The 7,307-nt window shown below is 36.2% G+C and overlaps 1 protein-coding gene across 1 annotated transcript in view; it reads right to left on the reverse strand.

Moving 5' to 3' along the window:
• The window catches only part of zgc:109889 (uncharacterized protein LOC553542 homolog), a 66,973-nt gene extending 60,065 nt beyond the window's left edge, over positions 1–6,908 (reverse strand). The window contains exon 1 of the mRNA XM_059354604.1: positions 6,320–6,908. The gene's annotated coding sequence lies outside the window, so the exon portion shown is untranslated. The remainder of the gene's footprint in view (positions 1–6,319) is intronic.
• Positions 6,909–7,307: the final 399 nt, after the last annotated feature.

The raw sequence follows: 7,307 nt of genomic DNA on the forward strand, positions 1-7,307 counted from the left end.
AATATACCAATATCATCGTGAACAATACGATATGGCACACCCCTAGCCAGAGTTCCCACATTTATATTCAGTTTGTCCAGTTAACATATTAGTGTTGGTTCAGAGTTACTTTGTGACTTCAACGTCAAAGTACAAAAGATAACAGTGCATACAATAACTGCTGAGTGATCTGTGAAATTGCCACGTAACAAGTACTGTTAAACTCTGAAATCTTCAGCTATTATGTCCTTTAAAAAAATCTGTTAAAAAATCTTCGCCATGTTGGTATCAGTTTTTTCAAGTTTCTCACTTGATTTAGCAACTTTACAGACCCTGTTAGCAGCTTCAGTTCTAAAAAGTGAATAGCAGCATATTTTAGCAAGAAACACTGTATTTTGTTTTGTAATTCATTTGTAGGCATGCTCTTAAGAGTCTGCAACTTTTCTGCCAGCAACACAGGATCTCTCTCTCTGTCTCACCTCTTGTGCCGTGCAGGCAGGAAGTCAGCTGACACAAGCGCCAAGCTAAATGAGATATGATGTCACCGATATGCAAATGAATGTATGATGTCATCTGGTGACTTTTAGAGCTTGTGCTAGCTCCTTTCATTGGTACCGTAATTTTCGGACTATAAGCTGCGCCTTTTTCCCCAATTTTCGATTCTGCGGCTTATATAACGGTGCGGCTAATCTATGGATTTTTACAGCTAACGGCCACTAGGTTACCTCCTAAATCTATGGATTTTACAGGTTACAGTCCACCAACTTTAACTCTATGGGCTCTATGACCGGTCCGTGAGGAGCGGCAGGCTCCAGCAGGAAAAGCTGGAGGCAGGTGTACTACCAGATTGGCTCGGGGTCCTTCATATACTTTTAAGCTATTTTTCACTTGTCTGTGTGTATTTGTGTCAAAAGCTACTTATGCTACCTATACACCAGAAGACTTTGAAAAGATTTGGAAAGACTCCTGCAAGACTCACACCTGCTCACATCTAAAGACAAGTGTTAAGAGTTTTTAGTCCCAGCCTAGTCTCAGACTGAGATTCTACAAAGACTGTAAATCTTGCAGGGTCACTATTTACAAGACTACAACTAGATTTCCTTTAGCATTTTTTACCTACCATGCAATTTTTGTGTGCACAGTGGTTTGTGTTGAAAAAAAGAAAAAGAAAAAAAGAAGAGAAGACGCCCTCACAAAGCTGAAAAAGGATTTCTGTTTTTCTGAAAAGTTGACTATTTTACAGTAAAAATAGATATAAGGAAGAATAAAGGAAAGGAAACTGTAGAAAAGAATTAATGATATACATTTATGTCTTATTTAATTATAATTAGTTTAATTGAATAATTATACTTATCAGCTCTATCAACTTTCATTTAGTTAATCACACATTCATCATCAATTATTTATTACTTATTTATGTATACATTTATTTATACATTTTAACTGGGTCTGCTTACTGTTCTCTTTACTAAGAAACAGCGTCCCCGAAATCCCGCTTGTGGCCGTAAATATATTACATCTCTATATTTGTATTTAGGACTGAGCTTACTAACATTATTGTGATGATACTGTGATGATAAGTGGTTTTACTGCCGGTCTGGAACCGCTCATCTATTGGTTGTTGATTGTGTTACGTCACTACGACTTGCGATCATATCAAACACGTTTGATATGATCGCAAACCAAAGACTAGGAAAAGACTGATAAGAAACAGAGCAGATTACTACCTTACACTTAACGATCGGGATGACGGGAGCGCGCTGTGACTCCTAAGACTCCTAGAAGTAAGACTCCTAGATTTACTAAAGACTTTCAGTTTTTAGTCTGGGACTGTGAAAATCGTTTGGTGTAAGCCCAGCATTAGTTTGTCGGAGTCGCCGTGCCGTAATCAGCGGCAGACGAAGGACCCCGAGCCAATCTGGCAGGGCGCCGGAAAAGAGTGAAACAGGTAGCGCGCAAAAGTAAAAGTGAAACCGAGAGTGGTACGAGAGACAGAACGAGAGACAGACCGACATTACGAGAGCGAGATAGTTTGTGCAAAGGAAGTTTTCATGCACAAACCGTCATTATGGAAAACAACCGTAGAAATGCATATGATGCAGCTTTTAAGTTAAAGACAGTCAATCTGGCTGTAAAAGAAGCTTCCTCAAGCAGCCATCTCTTTCCCCACAATCCCCTCTGTGAACGAACCCTTGCATATGGTAATTAAACATTAAAACACCTGCGGCTTATAGTCCAGTGCGGCTTATATATATGTACACATCATTCAATTTAGCTGCTGCGGCTTATACTCTGGTGCGCCTTATAGTGCGGAAAATACGGTAAAAAGAATTTTGCTTAAAATAATTGCTTACAACAAGACCAGGGATGGGCAACTTAAATGCTGGAGAGGGCCACAATTATTCATGTTCACTACCACAGGGCCACATATAGGACTGTGCACTTCACCAGATATGATGAAACTGCAATTTTAAATATGTTTACAGTGCAGTAACATATTTCATGCTCAAATGCATGTATAACAGTATAAATAGGAATACAAAAGGTTTGAAGCAAATAAAAAATAACCACTTACTGTGATTTATTTTTTTTTCAGTGCAAGAACAGCAGACCAACATTAATTGCAAGAAGTAATTTTGTGCATTTTTACACTGCACTTTTAGGATTTCATGCTCAAATGCATGTAGTTGTACTGAGGGCCACTTCAAGTGAGGGTGCGGGCCGTATGTGGCCCCCGGGCCTCCAGTTGCCCACCCCTGAACTAGAGTCTGACCGATTTATCTGCCTGTCACATACACATTTCTTCAATTTCTTGTTCATTTTAATGCCTGTTACAACTAAAGATACATTTGTTTGGACAAATATAATGATAATAAAAAACATAGCTCATAGGAGTTTAATTTAAGAGCTGATATCTAGACATATTCTATGCTTTTCTTGATAAGAACCATAAATCATAATGAAGAAAACCATGGAAAATGTCTAGATATCAGCTCTTAAATTAAACTCTTATGAACTATTTTTGTTATTATCATTATATTTGTCAAAATGTACCTTTAGTTGTACCAGGCAATAAAATGAACATGAAATTGAAGAAGAAAAGGGTGGTTTAATCATTTTTTCCATGATTGTATATGGAATGTGTCTATGTTGTCCAATCTGCACCGATATGAAAACTTTTTTTTTGGAACATATAATGTAGAAAAAAGGATGCTTGGGTTGATTTAGAAAGTGTCTTAGCTATTTCTTTAATTTTAATTATTCTTTTTATTTATAGTTTTTATTCCTAGCATTAGTTGATTATGTAATACATGGTATGTATAATGTATAATAATGTTAAATATTATTATTTTTTAAGTTATTTGTTTCAGAAAGCAGCCTGCATAGTAATATCAGTGCAAAATCAATGCACAAAGAAAAACTATTTTTTACAATTTTAAAATCACTACATCAGCTGTCATATCAGTAACAGTGACACATTTTAGCCTCTAAAATTGGTATTCGTATTGATTTGAAAAAAAAAAAAACAATATTAGTCAGGATTTACCTACAACAAGTATATTGATTAATAAAAGGTCTGCTGATTAATTTTCTTCTGAAAATCTGACTAAACTCTGATTAAATCTGATAAATCTGCTGTAAACTTTAATTTCTGTATTGATGATGATCACTTTGCAGCTTTGCCAACACCCATCCAAATTCAATAATGTGATTTCTTGCAATACTGGATTACTTCCTGTGAAACACCACCAGGTATAATCTGCACAAAGCCTCGCAGCTATTTTTTTTTTTTTTTTTAAGCAGAGGACAGGGAATCAACAAGCAGAGGTAAACAACAGCAACAGGAGCAACATGAAAATGAGCCACAACAGAGAGAAAGGCTTGTACAAAAAAAATCCAGAGGGCCTGCTATTTCACATCCACAAACAGAATATTAAATGTAACATATGGGTCAATGACGTGATCTATATACACTACCGGTCAAAAGTTTTAGAACACCCCAATTTTTCCAGTTTTTTAATTGAAATTCAAGCAGTTCAAGTCAAATCAACAGCTTGAAAGGGTACAAAGGTAAGTGGTGAACTGCCAGAGGTAAATAAAAAAAGGTAAAATATAACGTACATTTCAGAATTATACAAGTAGGCCTTTTTTCAGGGAACAAGAAGTGGGTTAACAACTTAACTCTATGGAGTCTTGGGCTATTTTGTCCATTTTTGAATTCTTTTCATGTCTTTGTAAGTCAGTTTGTGTCTTTTGGTGTCTTTTTTTGGTCATTTTGTGTTGTTTTTTTTAGTCCTTTAGTCCAACATAAAATGTGATTTTAAATCTTTTTTTTACTTTCAAAACACTATCATGCTCAATAAAGAATTTTAAATGTTGCAAATGTGCATTCATTTCAGAGTAAACAGACATTAAACTGCATCATTTTCAATTAAATTCTGGAAAAGTTGGTGTGTTCTAAAACTTTTGACCAGTAGTGTATATATCCATAAAATCTGATTATATACAGGGAAATAAATGTGAACTAAAATGAGAAGAAAATGCAATCCACGTTCACATTGCAACACTATGGTACTGTATATAACATGTTTTAACATAATTTATCAAAGCTTTTGGAAAAAAATGGTTGTATTTAGAATATGTTCTGCTCAATAATGATGAAATGTGTAAATGTAGAAATACTAAAAAAATAATAATAATTTAATGTTTTTATAAATGAAGTAATTATATGTATAAGTTCATTTCAATACAATGTAGGTGGATGAAGTATTTAATATTTAGCATTTTTTGTGGTTACACCATTTGACATCTTGCCAACCCTTATTTGTCAATGACCCTTATATTACAAAAATAAATTTAACACATATTGCTGAAATGCATTAAGAATGTCCAAAAACCAATAGAAATATCAGACTACTGTGCACGTACAAACTGTTTTTTATTCTAGTGTGACTCTATTTTAATTGTGTCTTGTGTGTTAAGCGTAACAATTTTGGTCATTTTGTGTATTTTTAAGTAATTTTGTGTCTTTTTTGGTCATTTTGTGTCTTTTTTGGGGGGAATTTTGTGTCTTCTGTGTTTTTTTTAGTCATCATGTCATACTTTCAAAACACTATCATGCTCAATAAAGAATTTGAAATGTTGCAAATGTGAACAAAGGTTGCAAATATAACATATAAGAGGGTTACATCCAGTTCTATCATTTTATTTTGCATCTCTCTACACCATGGGTCTCAAACTTGCGGCCCGCGGGCCAATTGCGGCCCTCATGACGATATTTTGTGGCCCTCACCTTGATATGAAAGTTTAATGTGAGTTCTATATGAATGGCACTTTACCGTGTTGTGTGTGGAAGGTCCCTTTAATTACTTTTTTGGTCATTTTGTGTCTTTTTTAAGTAATTTAGTCTTTCTCTGTCATTTTGTTTCTTTTTTTAGTAATTTTGTCTTTTTTTTTAGTAATTCTGTGTCTTTTTTGTCATTTTGTGTCTTTTGTAAGTAATTTAGTCTTTCTCTGTCATTTTGTTTCTTTTTTTAGTCATTTTGTGTCTTTTTTTGGTCATTTTGTGTCTTTTTTTGGTCATTTTGTGTCTTTTTTGGTAATTCTGTGTATTTTTTGGTAATTCTGTGTATTTTTTGGTCATTTTGTGTCTTTTTTTGCAATTGTGTGTCTTCTTTGGTCCTTTTGTGTCTTTATTTGTAATTCTGTGTCTTTTTTGTCATTTTGTGTCATTTTTAAAGTAATTTAGTTTTTTTCTGTAATTTTGTTTCTTTTTTTTGTAATTTTGTGTCTTTCTTTGGTCATTTTGATTCTGCCTCCAACGGCCCCCTGGTAATTTGAATTTGAGACCCCTGCTCTACACCAAACCCCATAAGAAAAAGCTTCTATTTTATCAGTATATTGACATGCAGACAGAACGGTTCCCTGGCACAGACTAATCCTCTGCACACCTCCTCTATAAGCCCCACTGCTCTCTTTCTAGTCCAGCCACAAGCTTGTTCCTGCCAAAACCTATGACACACTGAACCAACTGGTGACATTTTGTTGCAGGCGGTAACAGACGCACCTGACCAGCGCGCTGGCTGGAAACGACGGCCACGATTAAAATGGAGCGAAAACGGGAGGAAGATTGGGCTTGAAGCCTGCAGATAAACGGGCACTAATTAGTAAAACATGCAGCTCAGCCCGCTGCCTTTCTGTCATTGTGTTTTCTGCGTGTGTGCACGATGCAATAACAATAACAAACGCACCCTCCCTTACCGTACGTGCTCCCACAGGAGGCATGTCTACACACCATTGCTGTCAAATGCAAAGAAGAAGAAAAAAAAATCAGATTTACCTGGCTGCGGTCTCTGCAGACACCTTCTTCTTCTTCTGTGGTTTATTTAAATGCTGCTCTCCTTTCCTTGCTTTCCTCCTGCTCTGCAAATCATTTCAGGTCGCCCATGTTCGCAGCTCGATAGATGGATGGATGGAGAGAGGAGGAGGAGGAGGAGTAGGATGAAGAGGGGGTGGAGGAGGAAGAGGAGCAGAAGCCTTTGATGTGAGGAAATCTGGGTCCCTGCTCGCGACCCAGCTGCGTGGACTGGATTTATGTCGTTTCCAAGGCAGCGTCCGTCGACCTGACGAGCGTCAAGCTGCCGCCTGTTGTGCAGAAAGACAACTTCCCGTTTGCATTTCAAAATAAGAGTCTCAACTAAAGTTACTTAAAAGGGGAAACACAAGCGAAGTAAGATGTTTTGAAAAGGGTTTTTAACTTTAAGTCTGTGGAACAGACTAGGTGTGGAGCTGAAGCAATGTCCATGCATGATCCAGTTTAAAAAGCGGTACAAACACATGGTTTTCACAAGGTACAGGGAGGAAGAAGGGCATTAACAAACGGTCGTTTTCATAAATGATAAATTATTTATGTATTTGTAACCCAGACTTGTAACATCCCACACCTCCTACGTATGGGGCACGTTTTCCGTGAACGCACACGCTGCTAGGTCTACTTTTAACCTTAAAAGGATACAACTTATACTGTTTATATTCTGCTTCCAAACACTTCTAATATCTGACAAATCCCAGATCCTATAGTACGTTATTTCTGGTATAAACTGGACTGTTACATAATCAGGAAGTCATACTAGGGCCTTTTAGTAAAGCAGAGGACTAATGATTAAAAGTAACAGAAAATATACCACAGTGGTGTCAAATGTCCCTTGTAATGAAATCAAATCAAGCATAACTTAATTGTTTTGTATTAAATCTGGTGATTAAAGTTCTATTTACCTATATTTAGATATTCAAATATACACTCAGACATTATAGATATGACTGAAACT

The sequence above is a fragment of the Centropristis striata genome, chromosome 17 (assembly GCF_030273125.1).
Source record: "Centropristis striata isolate RG_2023a ecotype Rhode Island chromosome 17, C.striata_1.0, whole genome shotgun sequence".
Taxonomy (NCBI): Eukaryota; Metazoa; Chordata; class Actinopteri; order Perciformes; family Serranidae; genus Centropristis; species Centropristis striata.